Source organism: Gorilla gorilla, chromosome 11 (genome assembly GCF_029281585.2).
Source record: "Gorilla gorilla gorilla isolate KB3781 chromosome 11, NHGRI_mGorGor1-v2.1_pri, whole genome shotgun sequence".
Classification (NCBI taxonomy): domain Eukaryota; kingdom Metazoa; phylum Chordata; class Mammalia; order Primates; family Hominidae; genus Gorilla; species Gorilla gorilla.
The window spans coordinates 136,424,550-136,447,250 of NC_073235.2; the positions used below are offsets into that span (position 1 = coordinate 136,424,550).

General features: G+C 43.1%; 1 protein-coding gene and 2 pseudogenes across 3 annotated transcripts in view; all 3 read left to right on the forward strand.

Moving 5' to 3' along the window:
- The window catches only part of UGT1A6 (UDP glucuronosyltransferase family 1 member A6), a 99,744-nt gene that overhangs the window by 44,713 nt on the left and 32,330 nt on the right, over positions 1-22,701 (forward strand). The window lies entirely within an intron of this gene.
- On the forward strand, positions 2,400-3,020 carry LOC109025838 (UDP-glucuronosyltransferase 1A4-like; annotated as a pseudogene).
- LOC115933733 (UDP-glucuronosyltransferase 1A3-like) lies at positions 10,756-11,393 on the forward strand (annotated as a pseudogene).

Below are 22,701 nucleotides of genomic sequence, written 5' to 3' on the forward strand. Positions count from 1 at the left end.
TGGAATATATTCCCAGGTTTGAGCAACTACAATGTAGATACTTTGTGGGGCTGTGATTTTGCCTACCACAGACACTAAGCTTAAAGTGAAACCCACATCTTATTCAAAACTTGGAGGTTTTCCTTCATTTGGCCATTTAAATTTAATTTTGGTTTCTGTCCTCCGTAGTCTTCTATTCTCCAGGCTTCAGAGCTCTCAGCTTACCATTCAATTATCTTCTTTTTCTCCTTATCTTCCTTTTTTCATTTTTTAAAAACAATACTTTCAAAGAGCAAAAATTTTAGAATTTGATGAGGTTTATTCTAGTGAAGTTTTTATCATTTGTACTTTTTGTACCCTAAGGAAGCTTTGTCTACCCCAAGATATAGTTTCTACGTTCTCTTAAAAACATTAAAGAGTTCCAGTTTATATGTTTAGCTCTGTGAGATTGGGAGAGGGGAGCTAGATCACTCAGATCAGGCTTTCGGGATGCCTTTTTCTGTCTCTGGACTTAGCTGGGGTGACCTCACTGACACCCATGGCTTCAGCTACCACATATGCTGATGGCTCCAAGTCTATCTGTGCAGCCCAGACCCCTCCTCATCTCCAGACCCTTGAAGCTGATGCCTTGGGCAGCTCCTCCTATTTCCCAGGCACCAGGAATGTGAGCTTCTCCCTCCCCACAGTCCTGCTGTCTTCAGGGCCACTATGTCTCTGAAGGCAGCACCATCTTCCAAGGTACATGGGCCTCCCCAGGGTCTAGGAGTGCCAGACACATAACTAGAAATGAGATGGCATCACTGTCCAAATAAAACACCACTGCATGCAGATAGAACAGGGAAGTCCCTTGAATGTGGCAAGAGCACCCTCCCAGGCATGTTCCACCCTCACCCCGGGCTCATCAGGAGGGTTCTTAAGATGCAAACAGTTTTAAGGGGGTTGGAGGAATAGTTCAGAGGCTGAGATGTTGCACCCACAGCTGAGAATCCTTTTCTAGCACTCTGTGTCCTCACAAATCCCCAGAAATCGTCCTCCCCTGGGGAGTTCTCAAGCCCTTACAGACCTGCCCTCTCTGTGCCATTCTGCATATGCCTCCCTTGAGCTGGGTGTCCCTCTGATGGATGCATCCATTCACTGCCTGTCCCATGGGTTGTGTCCAAAGGTGGAATCTGTTATCAATGTGGATTTCTAATGGGAGTAACTTCCTCCCTAAGGAAAGCCTCAGCCTCACCAGCAACGGCAGACACGGCCAGGCATGTAGACACAGAGGTAGTGAGATGGAAAGTGTGCACAGCCCAGAGAGCCTGCCCACCTCATCCTGGGGCAACCAGGACAAGGAAGCATCAGCAATCTTGCGAGCACATGTAGGAGTGACTTTCTGGAGCAGGACGAGCCTCATGGGTGTGAGACCATTGTGAGTGTTCAGGGTCTCCCCCTAGAAAGGCACACATTTAATTCTCCATTTTGAAATTTGAAGTAGTGCCCCCACAAATTATGCAGCCCGTTCTGTTCTGGAGGAACCATTCTTATCAGAACTTGGTGCTGGATTGACTTGGAGAAAAGCCTGACCATAATCTTCAGGATGAAATAAAGGCCTGGATGAATGGATACTTCAGTCTCTATGCAGACTTGCAGAAGACTGGAGCCTTTGGCATTCAGAAGAGGAATTCAGACTGTGCAAGATCTGAGGCCAGGCTCCAGCTCCCCTGGTCCTTTGGTGAGCAGGAGCTCCCTGAACCCACCGTGGGTCCTTGCTAGGGTTGTCTTGCCCATGTGTGCTTTAGATAGCAGCACCTCTTCTTCCATGGTGTAGATGGAGAATCCTCAGTAAAGCCTTCCCAAGAATATGATCATCACATCTCGAGCTCAGCCTCCCCACAGCTTTTTTTTATATTGACAGCCACTTCAGAGAGAGTCCTCTTTGAGCTTTACAAGAAATATCCTGGTGTGAAAAAAGACCAAAACCAGATAGCCAGCCTCAACACTCTCTGTTTAGAGAAAGCTGGCTTAGCAATGTTGTATGTCTTTTGGATGTGCTGTGTTATTCATATATGAGAAGAAAGAGTTTCAAGGGTTAGCAAATAGCGTCACATTCAGCAGAGAACATGTGGTTGGGGACTAGGGCAATGGTGACTCCTCAGACCTCAGCTGCAGCCTGATAAATGTGGTTAACAGAGTAGAAGGCAGTGACATGAAATGGGTGTCCACAGCCTTGTGTTGGGAATTGAATGAGAAAGAAGAGCTTCAACTTGGATGTTCCCCAGAGGCAGCACAGGGTCAGGTGAGTTTTTCAAGATAGGCGTGATTTGTCTTTCCCAGGGTGGGGCCCATAACGAAAGGCAATTATAGATTAATGGGTACTAAGTAACTGGAGGAGGGCACTTTGTCTTCCAATTACATGCTGATTTACTAGGTGGCTCAATGACAAGGTAATTAAGGCGAAGGAAACAAATGTAGCAGGCACAGCGTGGGGTGGACAGTAAGCTGCCGGTGGCTTCTGCTGAGATGGCCACAGGACTCCAGGTTCCCCTGCCGCAGCTGGCCACAGGACTGCTGCTCCTCCTCAGTGTCCAGCCCTGGGCTGAGAGTGGAAAGGTGTTGGTGATGCCCACTGATGGCAGCCACTGGCTCAGCATGCGGGAGGCCGTGCAGGAGCTCCATGCCAGAGGCCACCAGGCAGTGGTCCTCACCCCGGAGGTGAATTTGCACATCAAAGAAGAGAAATTTTTCACCCTGACAGCCTATGCCGTTCCATGGACCCAGGAGGAATTTGATCGCGTTACGCTGGGCTACACTCAAGGGTTCTTTGAAACAGAACATCTTCTGAAGAGATATTCTAGAAGTATGGCAATTATGAACAATGTATCTTTGGCCCTTCATAGGTGTTGTGTGGAGCTACTGCATAATGAGGCCCTGATCAGGCACCTGAATGCTACTTCCTTTGATGTAGTTTTAACAGACCCTGTTAACCTCTGCGGGGCGGTGCTGGCTAAGTACCTGTCAATTCCTACTGTGTTTTTTTTGAGGAACATTCCATGTGATTTAGACTTTAAGGGCACACAGTGTCCAAACCCTTCCTCCTATATTCCTAAGTTACTAACGACCAATTCAGACCACATGACATTCCTGCAAAGGGTCAAGAACATGCTCTACCCTCTGGCCCTGTCCTACATTTGCCATGCTGTTTCTGCCTCTTATGCAAGTCTTGCCTCTGAGCTTTTTCAGAGAGAGGTGTAAATGGTGGATCTTGTCAGCTATGCATCCGTGTGGCTGTTCCGATGGGACTTTGTGATGGACTACCCCAGGCCGATCATGCCCAACATAGTCTTCATTGGGGGCATCAACTGTGCCAATGGGAAGCCACTATCTCAGGTCTGTATTGGTGCCTTCATCCAATCAATGTTCCAGGCAAAACACTTTTTAAAAAATGTATTTAGTTACAAGTGCTTCCATATCTACTTATCTTTCCAAAGATTTTATTTTTGCTTCTTTGTAACAGATAAACTGATGAGGGGCCTAGTGTATTTCAAGTTTTCAGTGGTCACTGAGAGGAAGAAGAGGCATGGACGAGGGTCTGTCAGAGGATGGACAAGGACTGCTGTGACTCACGGACACTGTTTGTAAAGGCACCATCTTCGTGGTTGCACATGTTCTTCAGCTAGGCAGGATCAGGGACACTACATTCGGAACTGATCCATTCTGGGGTTTTTGCTTGCCTGATTTTCAGTTGAACGGTGATGCAACAGTAAATTACAATTGTGGGCATGATAATTTTTAGTGGTCCCGTCTTGCGAAAGATACAGAGGTGACCACAGGAGACCTAGGCACTCACAGGAAGTAGAAGTGTCAAAGAGGTTGACTCAGTTGAGTGGAAGTGGGGCTGTGAAGGTGGGATGGATGCATGTGATCAGAGAATGAAACATGGAGTTCAGTTTCCAGAGAGGGATCTGTCCTGAGAAAAGTTTTTCTGACCAGGAGTTGGGGGTCTGGTGTATGATGTGGGGACATCGTAGAGTTTGGAAGGTATGGTGATGGTTGCATGTCAAAAGGGTCTTCTACTTGGAATGCTGAAATTATCAAGAGTGGCTGGAAGGGACTAGGGAGGAATAAGACTGTGAATCTATAAGCCCAGTGAAGCTGGGACCAGTGATGAATGGACATGTGTCCAAGAAGGGAAGTGTTTCTCAGGAGAGGCTCATCACATCACCAAACCCACCCTATCCCACTCCAAGTCTCTATAGTGGGATCTATTCTTTCTCCAAAAATTTCCGAGGTGGCTTTCATTAATACAGAATATTTGGGTTTCATTGAAATAGTACTCTGGGATGTGAAAAACCAAATTCACACACCAATGAATTTGGTTTCTAAATCCATTAAGGGAGCCATCCATTTTTTTTTTTTTTCTTGAGACTGAGCCTCGTTCTGTCGCCCAGGCTGGAGGGCAGTGGCCCGATCTCCACTCACTGCAACCTTCACCTCCCGGGTTTAAGAGATTCTCCCACCTCAGTCTCCTGAGTAACTGGGACTGCAGGCATGTGCCACTGCTCCTGGTAATTTTTTTTTTTTTTTTTTTTTTTTAGTAGAGATGAGGTTTCGCCATGTTAGCCAGGCTGGTCTTGAACTCCTGACCTCATGTGATCTGCCCGCCTCGGCCTCCCAAAGTGCTGGGATTACAGGCAAGAGCCACCAAGCCCAGTGAGGGAGCCATCTTTCTTGTGAGAGAATTGAGCCCTTTTTTGTCATATTCACTGAATTTGTATGAACTTCCATGAGTTTAGGTCCTTTGTATTCTTATTTCTGTACTTCTTTTTATTAGTGTAGGTATTATTGCAAAGGACACTAAACTTTATTTTTGTTTTTGATCAAACCACAAGATATTTGTTCTACTGGTTTTCTTTTCCCCTTATGCAATGTAGTTACTGAATTGTAAAAAGTATATATGTTCTTTAGCTTTGTAAAAATGTGGAAAATTAGGAAGGCATTTGAATAGTGATTGTGGCTCTTTTCTTCTGGCTTTTCACTATGAATATATTCTTTAGACTGAACTGCACTGGCTCAAATCTTCACTCTCATTTTTCTAGCTATGTGACCTAGGACAGGTACCCTAAGCATTGTGGTTTTAATATTGTTATAGTGAGCACCCAATAAATATTATCTGTTACCATTCTTATTATTTTAGTTTAATTGCATTTATTTTATGCTGAATTTCTTCCAGAGCCATAGGTATTTTTTTTCTTCAGTTTCTTCTGGGATATCTTTTTCTTCTGTGCAACCTCATCCTCAGGTTTAGGAACAATTTGTTCCTTATCAGTAAAGATCATCTTGATGTGGCAGCGGGGGGTCATGTAAGGGTTAATCCAATAATGAGCTCTGCAAGACGCATGGCTCATCTTGGATGCTTTGTTTACTTGGATAAGCTTAACGATGAGAGAATCTACATCTAAATTGTCATATTCAGCATTATTCTCTGCATTTTAAAGCGCGTGCAGCAAAAATCCAGCACCCTATTTGGGACACCGACCTTGTGTCCAGCCCCACTGCTCGGCCCTGGGCACACTTGCCAGCCCCTCCATTGCAACATCAAAATGGTGCACACTGCTTCCATAAAGTGACATCCTTCAGACACTTGGTGGCTCTTTGTATATGCATACATTGATGGCCTGGGTAGTTTCACGAATGTCCTTTAAGTGAACAGGAAAACTGAAACCTCTTGAATTGCATGATTTTGTGGTGTTTCTGGGTCAAGTGAATAAAGAAGAATTTTTACAGATCACCTTAGGCCTCTTAGAGGAAGAGCTATCATCATCATTAGTAGAGTTTAAGACTCCTGCAGGACAGGATGTGTCACCTGGAGACCTTTGCCATGTTCGTGCCAATTTACTGAGTGCATGAAAGATCATTTACACCAAAATCTTTATCATGTATTATCTGTGACAGACATGCCATTATCATTTTTATTACATTAATTTCCTTTGTTATTTTGTCACCCTTACTTACTTGGTTTGGTTGACCCTTAGATTTGAAATTTTTCTACAAATATACAAGACCAAAGTTGAAATCTTACGTTTCTTCTCCCTCTCTTTCTCCTAGATTTAAAGTTTATGGATAGGTTGAATTATTTGATTGGTCTTCTCAAAGAAATAACTGTGGAATTTGTATATTCTTTTCACTGTTTCATTTTCCGTTTCGTTAGTTGCAGCTTATTTTTGCCTTAATGATTTCATCCTAGTTTCTTTTGGTTGATTTGTAGCTGCTTTTGCAACTTCGTTAGAGGACTATTACACTTCTTTACATTTGATTTTTCTTAATGAAGCATTGAGGGCTCGAGTAAAAGATTTCTTTTACTTAGGTTTTGGTAAAAATTGCTGTTCTTTTCATTGCTTTTAGATAATTTAAATATCAGTTTTTAAATTTCTCCTTTGATGCAGTGACTGTCTATAAGGCTGTTACCTAATTCTGATATTGTTAATAATTTTGTAGTCATCTCCCTCTTATTTTTTCAAGTTATTTTGTATTATAATAAGAATGTTTCTTATGAAGACACTACTTAAAAAATTCTTTATAGGTTACCTTGATGGTCTAATACAGAATTGTCCAATAGAAATATAATGTAAGTCACATACATAATTTAAACTTTTCTGGTGGGCATGTTAGAAACCAGCAAAAAGAAACCACTGAAATTAATTTTACTAATGCATTGTTTAACCAGACATATCACAAATATTATCCTTTCAACATATATTCAATATAAGATTATGACTTAACTATTTGACATAGTTTTTTCTTGCTAAGTCTTCAAAATCTAGCATATATCTGACTTTTACAGCATATCTCAATTTGGAATAGTCACATTTCGAGTGCTCAATAGTCATGTAGTTAGTGACTACCATATGGTCAATGTTTACAAATGTTCCATGGACACAACTAAAATTCTATCTTTTGAATTTTTTTTTTCTTTTTTGAGAATGAATCATGCTCTGTTTCCCAGGCTGGAATGCAGAGATGGGATCTCGGCTCATTGCAACCTCCACCTCCCAGGTTCAACTGATTCTCCTGCCTCAGCCTCCCAAGTAGCTGGGACTACAGGTGCACAGTACCACGCTCAGCTAATTTTTTAATTTTTTAATTTTTTGTGGAGATGGGCTTTCATCATGTTGGTCAGGCTGGTCTGAAACTGCTGACCTCTAGTGATTCACTAGCCTCGGTCTCCCAAAGTGCTGGGATTACAGGCATGTGCCACCACACTGGGCCAACTTTTTTATCTTTTAAAAAACCCTCTACTGAACCTGCCCAATTCTGGGAAGGATGTCTTTTTAAAAAATCCCCTTACATAACAAATTCTCCTCCAGTTATATTTTGGCTCTTGAATAGGTTTTGCTTTATACATAGTGATTAGATTGGTGCATGTAGGTTTGAGACTTACATTTTCTTCACATAGTTTGCTGTTATCATTAAATAATAATCCTTAAAATACATTTTATTGGAAACCAGTATTGTGACTCCTATGTTATTTTTTGAATTCCCCATCTCTTTTCATTTGAAAATGATTTGTGTGCAAGTGGGTGGCTCACACCTGTAATTTCAGCCCTTTGGGAGACCGAGGGAGGAGGATTGTTTGAACCCAGGAGTCTGAGAACAGCCTGGGAAACGTGCTGAGACTCCATCTCTACAAAAAATCAAAAAATTATCCAGGTGTGATGGCGCACACCTGTGGTCCCAGCTACTCAGGAGGCTGAGGCAGGAGGATTACTTGATCTGAGGAGGTGGAGGCTGCAGTGTGCCATGTTCACACCACCTCACTCCAGCCTGAGTGACAGAGTGAGGCCCCATTTCAAAAAAATAAAAATTTCTTTGGCATATGGAAATCTTGTTTAAAAGTTTAGAAAACATTTTTTAAAACTCCAATATGAAAAGCTGGGTGCAGTGGCATGCGCCTGTGGTCCCAGGTACTTGGGAGGCTCAGGTGGGAGGATCACTGAGCTCAGGAGTTTCAGCACCTGTGGTTTTTTGATTTATTTATTTAAAACACAACAAAAACCAAAATTGCTTCCATCTCATAGTCTTTTGATGTCAGCATTCTGATTCTGTCCATTCTTAATCTTATTCTTTCCACTGAATGTAAGCTCATTTCTTTAACAGAAATTTCCTTTTTCCTTATTAATTTTGGAATTTCATGGTACTTTTCCACTTTTAGGGAGATGCAGTGCAGTGTCTTCAAGTCTCCCACTCTTATGCCTGTCTCCTTCACTTGTAAGAGCCCTTGTGATTACACTGTCCTGCCCAGATACCCAGGACAATCTCCCCATCTTAAAACTCTTAATTTAATCATATCTGTGAAGTCTCTTCCACCTGTAACGGAACATATTCCCAGGTTTGAGGAAGTACAATGTAGATAGTTTTGTGGGGCTGTGATTCTGCCTACCACAGACACTAAGCTTAAAGTGAAACCCACATCTTATTCAAGGCTTGGAGGTTTTCCTCTATTCGGCCATTTAAATTTAATTTTTGTTCCTTTTCTCCATAGTCTTCTATTCTCCAGGCTTCAGAGCTATCAGCTTACCATTCAATTATCTCCTTTTTTCCTGGTCTTCCTTTTTTCATTTTTAAAAAACAATACCTTTCAAAGAGCAAAGATTTTAGATTTTGATGAGGTTCTTTCTAGCAAAGTTTTATCATTTGTTGTTTTTGTACCCTAAGGAATCTTTACCCCAAGATGTGAAGATTAGTTTCTGTGTTCTCTTACAAACATTAAAGAATTCCAGTTTGTGTGTTTAGGTCTGTGAGATTGGCAGAGGGGAACAAGACCACACAGGTCAGTCTTTCAGGATGCTTTTTTCTGTCTCTGGACTTTGCTGGGGTGACCTCACTGACACCCATGGCTTCCACATATGCAGGTGGCTCTAAGTCTATCTGTGCAGCCCAGACCCCTCCTCATCTCCAGACCCTGGAAGCTGATGCCTTGGGCAGCTCCTTCTGTTTTCCAGGCACCAGGAGCTCCTCCCTCCCCATAGTTCTGCTATCCTTAGGGCCTCTAGGTCTCTGGAGTACCACCGTCTTCCAAGGTACATGGGCCTCCCCAGGGTCTGGGAGTCCCAGACATGTGACAAGAAATGAGATGACTTCACTGTCTAAATAAAACACTACTACTTGGAGGTAGAACATGGGAGCCCATGAATGTGGGAAGAGCACACTACCAGGCGTGTTCCACCCATCACCTGGGCTCATCAGGAGGGTGCTTAGGAAGCATATAGTTTTAAGGGGGTTGGAGGAATAGTTCAGAGGCTGAGAGGTTGCACCCACAGCTGAGAATCCCTTTCTAGTGCTCTATGTCCTTACAAATTCCCAGGAATCATCCTCTACTGGACAGTTCCCAAAGCCCTTGCAGACCTTCCTTTTCTGTGCCATCCTGCGTGTGCTGCCCTTGAGCTGGGTGTCCCCCAGTAGACGCTTCCATTCACTGCCTGTCCCATGGGTTCTGTCCAAAGGTGGAATCTGTTATCAATGTGGAGTAATTTCCTCCCTAAGGGAAGCCTCAGCCTCACCAGCAATGGCAGACACGGCCAGGCAAGAAGACACAGGGGCAGTGAGATAGAAAGTGCACACCCCAGAGAGCCTGCCCACATCATCCTGAGGTGACCAGGACAAGGTGGCATCAGCAATCTTGCGAGAACAGCACATGTGGGAGTGACTTTCTGGAGTAGGATGAGCCTCATTGGGCTTGAGGCCCTTGTGAGTGCTCAGGGTCTCTCCTTTAGAAAGGCACATATTTAATTCTCCATCTTGAAATTTGGACTAGGGCCCCCACAAATTGTGCAGCCCGTTCTGTTCTGGAGGAACCATTCTTATCAGAACTTGGTGCTGGATTGACTTGGAGAAAAGCCTGACCATAATCTTCAGGATGAAATAAAGGCCTGGATGAATGGACACTTCAGTCTCTAAGCAGACTTGCAGAAGACTGGAGCCTTCGGCATTCAGAAGAGGAATTCAGACTGTGCAAGATCTGAGGCCAGGCTCCAGCTCCCCCGGTCCCTTGGTGAGCAGGGAGCTCCCTGAACCCACCGTGGGTCCTTGCTAGGGTTGTCTTGCCCATGTGTGCTTTAGATAGCAGCACCTCTTCTTCCATGGTGTGTATGGAGAATCCTCAACAAAGTCTTCCCAAGAATCTGATCATCACATCTTGAGCTCAGCCTCCCTGCAGCTTTTTCTATATTGACAGCCACTTCAGAGAGAGTCCTCTTTGATCCTTACAAGAAATATCCTGGTGCGAAAAACGACCAAAACCACATAGCCAGCCTCCACGCTGTTCAGAGAAAGCTGCCTTAGCAATGTTGTATGTTTTTTGGATGTGCTGTGTTACTCATACATGAGAAGAAAGTTTCAAGGGTTAGCAAATAGGGTCACATCCAGCAGAGAGCATATGACTGGGGGCTAGGGCAATGGTGACTCCTCAGACCTCAGCTGCTGCCTGATAAACATGGTTAACAGAGAAGTAGGAGACAGTGACATGAAATGGGGGTTCACAGCCTTGTGTTGGGAATTGAATGAGAAACAAGAGCTTGAACTTGGATGTTCCCCAGAGCGAGCGCAAGGTCAGATGAGTTTTTCAAGATAGGCGTGATTGCTCTTTTCCAGGGTGGGGCCCACAGTGAAAAACAGTGATAGATTAATGGTTAATAATTAACTAGAGGAGGGCACTCTGTCTTCCAATTACCTGTTGATTTGCTAAGTGGCTCAGTGACAAGGTAATTAAGATGAAGAAAGCAAATGTAGCAGGCACAGCGTGGGGTGGACAGTCAGCTGTCGGTGGCTTCTGCTGAGATGGCCACAGGACTCCAGGTTCCCCTGCCGCAGCTGGCCACAGGACTGCTGCTTCTCCTCAGTGTCCAGCCCTGGGCTGAAAGTGGAAAGGTGCTGGTGGTGCCCACTGATGGCAGCCACTGGCTCAGCATGCGGGAGGCCTTGCGGGAGCTCCATGCCAGAGGCCACCAGGCGGTGGTCCTCACCCCAGAGGTGAATATGCACATCAAAGAAGAGAACTTTTTCACCCTGACAACGTATGCCATTTCGTGGACCCAGGATGAATTTGATCGCCATGTGCTGGGCCACACTCAACTGTACTTTGAAACAGAACATTTTCTGAAGAAATTTTTCAGAAGTATGGCAATGTTGAACAATATGTCTTTGGTCTATCATAGGTCTTGTGTGGAGCTACTGCATAATGAGGCCCTGATCAGGCACCTGAATGCTGTTTCCTTTGATGTGGTTTTAACAGACCCCGTTAACCTCTGCGCGGCGGTGCTGGCTAAGTACCTGTCGATTCCTACTGTGTTTTTTTTGAGGAACATTCCATGTGATTTAGACTTTAAGGGCACACAGTGTCCAAACCCTTCCTCCTATATTCCTAGATTGCTAACAACCAATTCAGACCACATGACATTCGTGCAAAGGGTCAAGAACATGCTCTACCCTCTGGCCCTGTCCTACATTTGCCATGCTTTTTCTGCTCCTTATGCAAGCCTTGCCTCTGAGCTTTTTCAGAGAGAGGTGTCAGTGGTGGATATTCTCAGCCATGCATCTGTGTGGCTGTTCCGAGGGGACTTTGTGATGGACTACCCGAGGCCAATCATGCCCAACATGGTCTTCATTGGGGGCATCAACTGTGCCAACAGGAAGCCACTATCTCAGGTCTGTATTGGTGCCTTCATCCAATCAATGTTCCAGGCAAAACACTTTTTTAAAAAATGTATTTATTTAAAATTGCTTCCATATTTACTTATCTTTCCAAATATTTCATTTCTGCTTCTCGTTGTCATAATAGCCTTCAGTGAGATAAACTGTTAAGGGGTCTCTAGTAGCGTATTTCAGGTTTTAAATGGTCACTGAGAGGAAGAGGAAGTAGACACGAATGTTTGTAAAAGGATGGACAAGGACTGGTGTGACTCATAGAGACTGTTGGTTTGTAAAGGCACCATCTTCATGGTTGTGCATGTCTTTCAGCTCGGCAGGAACAGGGACACTACGTTTGGAACTGATCCATCCTGGATTTTTTGCTAGCATGATTTTCAGGGGAAAGATGATGCAACGGTAAATTACAATTGTTGACATGATAATTTTTAGTGGTCCCATCTTGCAAATGATAGAGAGGTGACCACAGGAGACCTAGGCACTCACATGAAATAGAAGTGTCAGAGAGGTTGACTTAGTGGAAGTGGGGCAATGAAGTTGGGATGGATGTCTGTGATTAGAGAATGACACACGAAGTTCAGTTTCCAGACAGGGATCTGTGCTGTCAAGAGATTTTCTGGTCAGGATTTGGGGTCTGGTGCATGATGTGGGGACATCTCAGAGTTCGGAAAGCAAAGTAATGGTTGCATCTCAAATGATTCTTCTACTTGGAATGCTGAAATTATCAAGAAATGGCGGAAGGGGCTAGGGAGGAGATAAGACTGTGAATCTATAAGCCCAGTGAAGCTGCGGACAGTGATGAGTGGACATGCGTCCAAGAAGGGAAGCATTTCTCAGGAGAGGCTCATCACATCATCAAACCCACCCTATTGCACTCCAGGTTTCTATAGTGGGATCTACTCCTTTACTAAAAATTTCAGAGGCAGCTTTCATTAATCCAGAATATTTGGTTTTCGTTGAAATGGTACTCTGGGACCTGAATATTGTTTCTTATTCCTTGCTGTGCCATGTACATCGTGAGAGAATCAGCCTTTTTATGTCATATTCACCGAATGTGTATGAACTTCCATGACTTAGATCCTTTTGTATTCTTATTTCTGTGCCTTTTTTATAAATGTAGGTATTATTGCAAAAGACTCTAAGCTTCATTTTTCTTTTTGATCAAACGACATGATGTTTTTTTATGCAATGTAGTTATTCAATTATAAAATACGTGTTTATTTAGATTTGTAAAAATGTTGAAAAGTGGGATGGCATTTAAATAGTGACTGTTGCCCTTCCAGTTTTTCTTTCTTTTTTTTTTTTATTATACTTTAAGTTCTAGGGTACATGTGCACAAATTGCAGGTTTGATACATAGGTATACATGTGCCATGTTGGTTTCCTGCACCCATCAACTCGTCATTTACATTAGGTATTTTTCCTAATGCTATCCCTCCCCCAGTCCCCCACCCCACAACAGGCCCCAGCGTGTGATGTTCCCCGGCCTGTGTCCAGTGTTCTTGCTGTTCAGTTCCTACCTATGAGTGAGAACATGCGGTGTTTGGTTTTCTGTCCATGTGATAGTTTGCTGAGAATGATGGTTTACAGCTTTGTCCATCTCCCTGCAAAGGACATGAACTCATCCTTTTTTATGGCTGCATAGTATTACATGGTGTATATGTGCCACATTTTCTTAATCCAGTCTATCATTGATGGACATTTGGATTGGTTCCAAGTCTTTGCTATTGTGAATAGTGCCACAATAAACATACGTGTGCATGTGTCCTTAGAGTAGTATCATTTATAATCCTTTGGGTATATACCCAGTAATGGTATGGCTGTGTCAAATGGTATTTCTAGTTCTAGGTCCTTGAGGAATCGCCACACTGTCTTCCACAATGGTTGAACTAATTTACACTCCCACCAACGGTGTAAAAGCGTTCCTATTTCTCCACATCCTCTCCAACATCTGTTGTTTCCTGACTTTTTAATGGTCACCATTCTAACTGGCGTGAGATGGTATCTCATTGTGGTTTTGATTTGCATTTCTCTGATGACCAGTGATGATGAGCATTTATTCATGCGTCTGTTGGCTGCATAAATGTCTTCTTTTGAGAAGTGTCTGTTCATATCCTTTGCCCACTTTTTGATAGGGTTGTTTGTTTGTTTTCTTCTTATAAATTTGTTTGAGTTCTTTGTAGATTCTGGATATTAGCCCTTTGTCAGATGGGTAGATTGCAAAAATTTTCTCCCATTCTGTAGGTTGCCTGTTCACTCTGATGGTAGTTTCTTTTGCTGTGGAGAAGCTCTTTAGTTTAATTAGATCCCATTTGTCTATTTTGGCTTTTGTTGCCATTGCTTTTGGTGTTTTAGTCATGAAGTCCTGGCCCATGCCTATGTCTTCTAGGCCATGCCCATGCCTAAATGATATTGCCTAGGTTTTCTTCTAGGATTTTTATGGTTTTAGGTCTAACATTTGAGTCTTTAATCCATCTGGAATTAATTTTTGTATAAGGCGTAAGGAAGGGATCCTGTTCCAGCTTTCTACATATGGCCAGTTTTCCCAGCACCATTTTTTAAATAAGGAATCCTTTCCCCATTGCTTGTTTTTGTCAGGTTTGTCAAAGATCAAATGGTTGTAGATGTGTGGTGTTATTTCTGAGCCCACTGTTCTGCTCCATTGGTCTGTATATCTGTTTTGGTACCAGCACCATGCTGTTTTGTTACTGTAGCCTTGTAGTACAGTTTGAAGTCAGGTAGCATGATGCCACCAGCTTTGTTTTTTTTTTTTGCTTAGGATTGTCTTGGCAATGCGGGCTCTTTTTTGATTGCGTATGAACTTTAAAGTAGTTTTTTCCAATTTTGTGAAGTCATTGGTAGCTTGATGGGTTAGGCATTGAATCTATAAATTACCTTGGGCGGTATGGCCATTTTCACGATATTGATTCTTCCTATCCATGAGCACGGAATGTTCTTCCATTTGTTTGTGTCCTCTCTTATTTACTTGAGCAGTGGTTTGTAGTTCTCCTTGAAGAGGTCCTTCACATCCCTTTTAAGTTGGATTCCTAGGTATTTTATTCTCTTTGTAGCAATTGTGAATGGGAGTTCACTCATGGTTTGGCTCTGTTTGTCTGTTATTGGTGTATAGGAATGCTTGTGATTTTTGCACATTGATTTTGTATCCTGGGACTTTGCTGAAGTTGCTTATCAGCTTAAGGAGATTTTGGGCTGAGACAATGGGGTTTTCTAAATATACAATCATGTCATCTGCAAACAGGGACAATTTGACTTCCTCTTTTCCTAATTGAATACTCTTTATTTCTTTCTCTTGCCTGATTTCCCTGGCCAGAACTTCCAACAGTATGTTGAGTAGGAGTGGTGAGAGAGGTCATCCTTGTTTTGTGCCAGTTTTCAAAGGGAATGCTTCCAGTTTTTGCCTACTCAGTATGATATTGGCTGTGGGTTTGTCATAAATAGCTCTTATTATTTTGAGATACATTCCATCAATACCTAGTTTATTGCCAGTTTTAGGCATGAAGGGATGTTTAATTTTGTTGAAGGCCTTTTCTGCATCTGTTGAAATAATCATGTGGTTTGTCATTGGTTCTATTTATGTGATGGATTACATTTATTGATTTGCATATGTTGAACCAGCCTTGCATCCCAAGGATGAAGCCGACTTGATCGATGTGGATAAACTTTTTGATGTGCTGCTGGATTTGGTTTGCAGAATTTTACTGAGGATTTTTGCATCGATGTTCATCAGGGATATTTGTCTAAAATTCTCTTTTTTTGTTGTGTCCCTGCCAACCTTTGGTATCAGGATGATGCTGGCCTCATAAAATGAGTTAGGGAGGATTCCCTCTTTTTCTATTGATTGGAATAGTTTCAGAAGGAATGGTACCAGCTCCTGTTTGTACCTCTCTGGTAGAATTCGGCTGTGAGGAAGGGGAACATCACACACCGGGGCCTGTTGTGGGGTAGGGGGAGCGGGGAGGGATAGCATCAGGGGATATACCTAATGTTAAATGACGAGTTAATGGGTGCAGCACACCAACATGGCACATGTATACATATGTAACAAACCTGCACATTGTGCACATGCACCCTAAAACTTAAAGTATAATAATAATAATAATAATATTAAAAAGAATTTGGCTGTGAATCCATCTGGTCCTGGACTTTTTTTGGTTGGTAGGCTATTAATTATTGCCTCAATTTCAGAGCCTGTTGTTGGTCTATTCAGAGATTCAACTTCTTCCTGCTTTAGTCTTGGGAGGGTGTATGTGTCCAGGAATTTATCCACTTCTTCTAGATTTTCTAGTTTATTTGTGTAGACGTATTTATAGTATTCTCTGATGGTAGTTTGTATTTCTGTGGGATCGGTGGTGATATCGCCTTTACTATTTTTTTATTGCGTCTATTTGATTCTTCTCTCTTTTCTTCTTTATTAGTCTTGCCAGAGGTCTATCAATTTTCTTGATCTTTTCAAAATCCATCTCCTGGATTCATTGATTTTTTTGAAGGTTTTTTTGTGTCTCTATCTCTTTCAGTTCTGCTCTGATCTTAGTTATTTCTTCCCTTCTGCTAGCTTTTGAATTTGTTTGCTCTTGCTTATCTAGTTCTTTTATTTGTGATGTTAGTGTGTTGATTTTAGATCTTTCCTGCTTTCTCCTGTGGGGATTTAATGCTATAAATTTTCCTCTACACACTGATTTAAATGTGTCCCAGAGATTCTGGTATGTTGTGTCTTTGTTCTCGTTGGTTTCAAAGAACATCTTTATTTCTGCCTTCACTTCGTTATTTACCCAGTAGTCATTCAGGAGCAGGTTGTTCAGTTTCCATGTAGTTGTGCGATTTTGAGTGAGTTTCTTAATCCAGAGTTCTAATTTGACTGCACTGTGGTCTGAGAGACAGTTTGTTGTGATTTCTATTCTTTTACATTTGCTGAGGAGTGCTTTACTTACAATCATATGGTCAATTTTAGAATAAGTGTGATGTGGTGCTGAGAAGAATGTATATTCTCTTGACTTGGGGTGGAGAGTTCTGTAGATGTCTATTAGGTCTGCTTGGTGCAGAGCTGAGTTCAAGTCCTGGATATCCTTGTTAATCTTTGGTCTTGTTGATCTGTCTAATATTGACAGTGGGATGTTAAAGTCTCTCATTATTATTGTGTGGGAGTCTAAGTCTCTATGTAGGTCTCTAAGAACTTGCTTTATGAATCTAGGTGCTCCTGTATTGGGTGCACATATATTTAGGATAGTTAGCTCTTGTTGTTGAATTGCTCCCTTTACCATTCTGTAATGGCCTTCTTTGTCTCTTTTGATTTTTGTTAAAGTCTGTTTTATCAGAGACTAGGATTGCAACCCCTGCTTTTTTTTTGCTTTCCATTTGTTTGGTAGATCTTCCTCCATCCCTTTATTTTGAGCCTATGTGTGTCTCTGCACGTGAGATGGGCCTCCTGAATACAGCATACCAATGGGCCTTGACTCTTTATCCAATTTGCCAGTCTGTGTTTTTTAATTGCAGCATTTAGCCCATTTACATTTAAGGTAAATATTGTTATGAGTGAATTTGATCCTGTCATTATGGTGTTAGCAGGTTATTTTGCCCGTTAATTGATGCAGTTTCTTCACAGCATCGATAGTCTTTACAATTTGGCATGTTTTTGCAGTGGCTGGTACTGGTGTTTCTTTCCATGTTTAGTGCTTCCTTTAGGAGCTCTTGTAAGGCAGGCCTGGTGGTGACAAAATCTCTCAGCATTTGCTTGTCTATAAAGGATTTTATTTCTCCTTCACTTATGAAGCTTAGTTTGGCTGCATATGAATTTCTGCGTTGAAAATTCTTTTCTTTAAGAATGTTGAATATTGGCCCCCACTCTCTTCTGGCTTGTAGAGTTTCTGCCGAGAGATCCGCTGTTCGTCTGATGGGCTTCCCTTTGTGGGTAACCCGACCTTTCTCTCTGGCTGCCCTTAACATTTTTTCCTTCATTTCAACTTTGGTGAATCTGACAATTATGTGTCTTGGAGTTGTTCTTCTCGAGGAGTATCTTTGTGGTGTTCTCTGTATTTCCTGAATTTGAATGTTGGCCTGCCTTGCTAGGTTTGGGAAGTTCTCCTGGATAATATCCTGAAGAGTGTTTTCCAACTTGTTTCCATTCTCCGCATCACTTTCAGGTACACCGGTCAAACGTAGATTTGGTCTTTTCACATAGTCCCATATTTCTTCAAGGCTTTCCTTGTTTCTTTTTACTCTTTTTTCTCTAACCTTGTCTTCTCACTTTATTTCATTAATTTTATCTTCAGTCACTGATACCCTTTCTTCCAGTTGCTCTAATCGGCTATTGAAGTTTGTGCATGTGTTATGAAGTTCTTGTGCCATGGTTTTCAGCTCCATCAGGTCATTTAAGGTCTTCTCTACAGTGTTTATTCTAGTTAGGCATTCATCTAACCTTTTTTCAAGGTTCAACCTTCCTTGCAATAGGTTCGAACATGAACTTTTAGCTTGGAGAGGTTTGTTATTACCAAACTTCTGAAGCCTACTTCTGTCAACTCGTCAAATTCATTCTCTTTCCAGCTTTGCTCCATTGCTAGCAAGGAGCTGTGATCCTTTGGAGGAGATGTGCTGATGCACTATGGTTTTTAGAATTTTCAGCTTTTCTGCTCTAGTTTCCGCCCATCTTTGTGGTTTTATGTACCTTAGGTCTTTGATGTTGGTGACCTACAGATGGGGTTTTGGTGTAGATGTCCTTTTTGTTGATGTTTATGCTGTTCCTTTCTGTTTGTTAGTTTTCCTTCTAACAGTCAGGTCCCTCAGCTGCAAGTCTGTTGGAGTTTGCTGGAGGTCCACTCCAGATGCTCTTTGCTTGGGTATCACCAGTGGAGGCTGCAGAACAGCAAATATTGCAGAACAGCAAATATTGCTGCCTGATCCTTCCTCAGGAAGCTTCATACCAGAGGTGCACCCACCTATATGAGGTGTCTGTTGGCCCCTACTGGGAGGTGTTTCCCAGTCAAGCTACACGGAGGTCAGGGACCCGCTTGTGGAGGCAGTCTGTCCATTCTCAGAGCTCAAATGCCATACTGGGAGAACCAGTGCTCTCTTCAGAGCTGTCAGACAGGGATGTTTAAGTCTGCTGTTCCCCACATGTTCAGAAGTTGTCTGCTGCCTTTTGTTCAGATATGCCCTGCCCACAGAGGTGGAGTCTATAGCGGCAGTAGCCCTTGCTGAGCTGCAGTGGGCTCTGTTCAGTTCCAGCTTCCTGGATGCTTTGTTTACCTACTCAAGCCTCAGCAATGGCGGACACCCCTCACCCAGCCAGGCTGCCGCCTCACAGTTCAATCTCAGATTGCTGCACTAGCAGTCAGCAAGGCTCCATGTGCGTGGGAGCTGCTAAGCCAGGCAGGGGAGAGAATCTCCTTGTCTGCCAGTTTATAAGGCCTTGGGAAAAGCACAGTATTTGGGTGGGAGTGTCCCGTTTTTCCAGGTACAGTCTGTCATGGCTTCCCTTGTCTACGAAAGGGAAATCCCTCACCCTCTTGCACTTCCTAGGTGAGGCAACGCCCTGCCCTGCTTTGGCTTGCCCTCAGTGGGCTGCACCCACTATCCAACCAGTCCCAATGAGATGAACCAGGTACCTCAGTTGGAAATGCAGAAATCATCCATCTTCTGCGTCGATCATGCTGGGAGCTGCAGATCGGAGATGTTCCTATTTGGCCATTGGTGCTGAAGCTTCCATTCTCCTCTCCAACACCTCCGTTTTTTTCCTTTTCTCTTCCAGTTTTTCAATGTGAACATATTCTCTAGAGTTAACTACATTGGCTCAAATCTTCACTATCATCTCAGTGGAGCAGAACAAATTGGGAACTGTGGCACAGGTCACTCTTGCTATGCCCCTTAAGAATTCCACATTAACAAGGCTAATTTTCAAGTGTGGTAAAGAACAGGCTAGTGTATTTAGTAGTGAGTCCATTGACTGTTTCCCAACATGAGGTCACACTAGATTTAATATGGTTTGGCTCTGTGTCCCCCACCAAATCTCATCTTGAATTGTAATCCCCATAATCCCCACGTGTTGAGGACAGGACACGGTGGGAGGTCCCCACCTCCTAATCTCATCATAGTGAGTGAGTTCTTATGAGATCTGATGGTTTTATAAGGGGCTCTTATCCCTTCACTTGCAAGCTCTTCCTCTGTCTCTCTCTCTCTCTCTCTTGCTTGCTGCCGTGTAAGACATCCTTTGCCTCTCTCTCATCTTCCGCCAGGATTATAAGTTTCCTGAGGCCCCTCCAGCTACATGGAACTGGAGTCAATTAAAGCTCTTTCCTTTATAAATTACCCAGTCTTGGGTATGTCTTTATAGCAGTGTGTGAATGGACTAATACAGTAAATTGGTGTCATGGAGAGTGGGGTACTGCTATAAAACTACTTGAAAATGTGGAAGTGACTTGGAACTGGGTAACAGGCAGAGGCTGGAACAGTTTGGAGAGCTCAGAAGACAGGAAGATGTGGGAAAGTTTGGAACTTCCTGGAGACTTGTTGAACGGTTTTGACCAAAATGCTGATAACGTTGTGGACAATGAAGTCCAGGCTGAGTCTCAGATAGAGATGAGGAATCTGTTGAGAACTGGAGCAAAGGTCACTCTTGATAAGCTTTAGCAAAGAAACTCGTGGCATTTTTGCCCCTGCCCTAGAGATCTTTGGAACTACGAACTTGAGAGAGATGATCTGAAATTGGAACTTATGTTTAAAAGGGAAGCAGAGCATAAAAGTTTGGAAAATTTGCAGCCTGACCATGTGGTAGAAAAGAAAAACCCATTTTATGGGGAGAAATTCAAGCCAGATGCAGAAATACTAGCTAAAGAAATTTGAATAAATAAGGAGGAGCCAAATGTTAATCACCAAGACAATGGGGAAAATGGCTCCAGGGCATGTCAGAGACCTTTGAAGCAGACCCTCCCATCACAGGCCTGGAGGCCCAGGAAGGAAAAATGGTGTTTTGGGCTGGGTCCAGGCCCCCACTGCTGTGTGCAGCCTCAGGCTTGGTGCCCTGTGTCCCAGTGGCTCCAGCCATGGCTAAAAGGGGCCAAGGTAGAGCTCAGGCCATTGCTTCAGAGGGTGCAAACCTCAAGCCTTGGCAGCATCGATGTGGTGTTGGGCCTGCGGGTACACAGAAGATAAGAATTTAGGTTTGGGAACCTCCACATAAATTTTAGAGGATGTAAGGAAATGCTTGGATGTCCAGGCAGACGTTTGCTGCATGGATGGAGTCCTTATAGAGAACCTCTGATAGAGAAGGGTGGTAAAGAAATGTGAGGTTGGAGCCCCCACACAGAGTCTCCACTGGGGCATTGCCTAGTGGAGTTGTGAGAAGAAGGCCACAGTCCTTCAGAACCCAGAAGGGCAGATCCAATAGCTTGCACCGTGTGCCTGGAAAAGCCACAGACATCAATGCCACCCTCTGAAAGCAGCCAGGACGAGGGCTTTATCCTGCAAAGCCACAGGGTTGGAGCTGCCTGAGACCGTGGGAGCCCATTTCTGGCATCACCTTGACCTAGATGTGAGACATGAAGTCAAGGGAGATTATTTTGGAGCTTTAAGATTTAATGACTGCCCTGCCTGGTTTTGGACTTGCATGGGGCCTATAGCCCCTTTGTTTTGGCCAGTTTCTCCCATTTGAAATGGGAACATTTACCCAATATCTGTACCCCCATTGTGTCTTGGAAGTTACTAACTTGTTTTTGATTTTACAGGCTCATGGGGGGAAGGGACTTGACTTGTCTCAGATGAGACCTTGGACTATGGACTTTTGAGCTAGTGCTGAAATGAGTTAAGACTTTGGAGGACAGTTGGGAAGGCATGATTGGTTTTTAAATGTGAAAAGACATGAGATTTGGGATGGGCCAGAGGGCAGAATGATATGATTTGACTGTGTGTTTCCACCCAAATCTCATCTCATATTGTAATTTCCATAATCCCCATGTGTTAAGGGTGGTACCTGGTGGGAGCTGATTGAATCATATCGGCAGTTTTCCCCATGCTGTTCTTGTCATACTAAGTGAGTTCTCATGAGAGCTGATGGTTTTATAAGGGACTCTTTCTCCTTTACTCACAAGCTCTTCCTCTCTGTCTCTCGCCTGCTGCCATGTGAGACATGCCTTTGCTTATCTCTCACCTTCTGTCATGATTGTAAGTTTCCTGAGGCCTCCCCAGTCATGTGGAACTGTGAGTCAATTAAACCTCTTTCTTTTATAAATTACCCAGTCTCGGCTACGTCTTTATAGCAGGCTGAGAATAGACTAATACAAGATTGGTGGTGATTGAAGTTATACTGAAAGGGTTTAAAGGAGAGTCTGAGAAAAGGAAATGAATCTGCATTTATTGAGAAAGTTGATGAGAAAGTGGAATTAGAAATTCCTAGAAAGGTAAGTTGTGTGAATTATTTCCCAAAATGGAGAAGTCTCTCTACCTGTTTGGAGACAGAAAGTGGAATCAGAGGAGAAGATGATGGACAGAAAGGATCATTCCCTCTTCCAGATGCTTTCCAGTGTGTGATGTAAGCTGAACTAAAATCAGCTGTGTTGAACTCCAGCCAGAAAAAATGTCCAGCATTTTGTTTTTTTGGACCCTAATGAAATGGTTACAGGTCTCCAGGTCTCTTGGGGCTCACAGGGTCATGCCTTTCCTTGCCCAGTGTACTTGGTGAGAAGGTACAAGTGTTTCCATGGAGGGTGTTCATTTTAGGGATTTCAAGAGGGTCATCTTTGCACCACAGGAAATGCCCCCTTTTACACTCTGAAAACCTTATCAAACCGTTGTATAAAAGATGAATACCCACATACAGGCTCTAGCACTGTTCTGTTTTTGAGCTGAGACATTTTAAAAAGAGATTTTTCAATTCTAAAAATTCTTTAAATAAAATGCTCTTGCAGGGACAACATAGTAGGTCAACATTGTTCCCATCTCCACGAAAAGTTTTTTTTTAATTAGCTAGGTGTGGTAGTATTTCTGTAGTCCTAGCTACTGGGAATGCTGAGGAGGAAGGATCACTTGAGCC